Genomic DNA, 2,278 nt, shown 5'->3' with positions numbered 1-2,278 from the left:
TCTGGAGCACCCTACTTGAGTGTGATCTAGATGATGTTGTGAGTGGGGAAGACAAGATTCAAGCAGCTGTGACCATGACTTTGGAAACTGTTCAAAACCTCTTGAAAACAGAAGAAAGAATATTACAGATTAAAAGTGATTGGGGTTTTCCTGTTTGCCAGCATTATCCTGTGTGGTGACATAATAAGTAACATGTCAAAGAGAACACATTCAGCACAGCAAATAAGACTTTTGGGTGGTTTGCAAACAAAACACAACAGTGGGAGGATGTATCTATTGTAGAACTAAACAGTGATTCTGTGCATACTAGCCAAAGACATGCAACAATTAAGAACACTTGAAGTAGTTCTTAATTTGGAGAAAAAATACCAATTTTTAATACTAGAAATGTACATATTCCATCTTCCTCAATGTCCTGTTCCTGCCTAAAGCAGTGAGGGAAGACATGGAGGATCGAGATATTCACTCTGTGAAACAATGCAACATCCTGGAATCTTGCCTCCACTAAGTGACTTTCCTGCCCTTCAGCTTGAGGTAAGGCCTCCCAGACACCAAGAATTCTCATGAGGAGGTGAGAATGGATTGTTTCCTCTGCAAACCCATAACATGATTATGCTGGAGTGCCTACACTTGAATTTAATGATACATCTATCAGGTTTTGCTCTGCCATGGCCAAATTGCGGTGGTTTTCCACATTTCCAGATAGCTGCCTACTGCTTTTGACATCTTACTCAGATTTTTCTTTTCTTTGCCCAGGTTTAATAAGGCTCCTACATTCTGGCACTTAGGTCCAAGTCACTGGATACTGACAGTATAGACCTTGCTGTAGCCTTTCAAGGCAGTCATGGATCTTTCCCAATGCCTTGTTTGTGACCATAGTGAGTGCATGATGCTGGCTTATTTGATTGTGAATTATAGGATTCCTACCTGTCTCCTTAAGTTTATTCTGGGATAGGAGAGGATGTGATGTGCACCTAACCACAATGAAGTTGGAGCTGTATCGAGTGACAGTTTAGGTTGTTGGCAAATCAGGCTGTGGCTGAGAAAAAGAAATCATTTATAAGGCAGAAAAAGCACCATGATCAAAACTTGAAAAGGTTTCTTAAGTCCGAAGTGTTGTGGGCTAAGGAGTTGACTATCACTCATTAAGCCAAGCACTACAGGGAGTGGGTTTGGCCCTAGAAGCACCTGTTCTCAGCTGTATCCAATATGTGCTAATGAGGGTGTGGGGTAAAGAGTAACAAGAAGTATGTGAGAGGTCAAGAGAGGAGGCAATAAAGGGAGCCCACACAGAGGCTTCAGAGAGACTTCCACCATCACTGGTCTCCTGTAGGTGCTTCATTCCTCAGACCCTTGTCGTGTCCATGTTACTGGCGCTGCTGGCCGGAACACTGAGGGTTTTTACAGTTATGGATTTGGAGTAACAGTTTAGAAAGTTTTAAAAGAAATGAAATTAAGATCCAGGTATTGACAGCTGGTGTTCATTGGGCTGATTCTGCAGCCATCAAGCACAAGCATCCCATATATGCACCTGATAGTGTTCCAGACGCTCCACTTCCAACCCAGCTCCCATGATTCCCCAATTCCCTGGGTGTCATTCTTGCATGGCAGCCATGCTAATCTTCTCTCTATTGTTTTAATTTTAGTGTATGTGCTGCTGAAGTGAGAACTGTCTATATCCTTGGGTCCCTGTACTCATGTGGATGACCCAGAGAAAACCCATGCACAGCTCAGCTAAGCTGTGACTATTTGAGGAGCAAACCCATGGATGGAAGACCTGTTTCTCCTTTTCTCTCCTTTTAAATAAAAGTAAGTAAATCTTTAAAAAAAATAAATGAAAAGAAAATCCAGGTATGTACCCACTACTTGAATGCTGGCAAAAGCTTATTGATCCTGAAGTATCCTGTTACTTATATTTTTCTTTAGTTTTTCCATCAGTGTACTTAATTCCTATACATGGAAACAACAGAACTGCCTGCAAATGTCTCTTCAGATGGCAGCAGCTATCTCCTTAAAGTGACCACATATGGGCAGAGCATGGTGGCCTAGCAGCTAAAGTCCTTGATTTGAACGTGCTAGAATGCCATATGGGTGCTGGATCTAATCCTGGCAGCCCCACTTCACATCCAGCTCCCTGCCTGTGGCCTGGGAAATCACTTGAGGACAACACAAAGCTGTGGGTTCCTGTACGTGCATGGGAGACATGGAGGAAGTTCTTAAATCCGGATTTGGATCGGCACAGCACTGGCCCTTGCAGTCACTTGGGGAGTGAATCTCC

At 43.1% G+C, this 2,278-nt stretch overlaps 1 non-coding gene across 1 annotated transcript; it reads right to left on the bottom strand.

The window, feature by feature from the left end:
* Nucleotides 1-1,563: 1,563 nt before the first annotated feature.
* Nucleotides 1,564-1,670, bottom strand: LOC121161213. Its single transcript, XR_005884663.1, has one exon. It is a non-coding gene; the product is annotated as a U6 spliceosomal RNA (small nuclear RNA).
* Nucleotides 1,671-2,278: the final 608 nt, after the last annotated feature.

This window comes from Ochotona curzoniae, unplaced genomic scaffold, assembly GCF_017591425.1.
Source record: "Ochotona curzoniae isolate NIBS_2020 unplaced genomic scaffold, NIBS_Ocur_1.0 contig_472, whole genome shotgun sequence".
NCBI lineage: Eukaryota > Metazoa > Chordata > Mammalia > Lagomorpha > Ochotonidae > Ochotona > Ochotona curzoniae.
The sequence above is the reverse complement of the archived record's forward strand: the minus strand, read 5'-3'. Positions and strand labels throughout refer to the sequence as shown.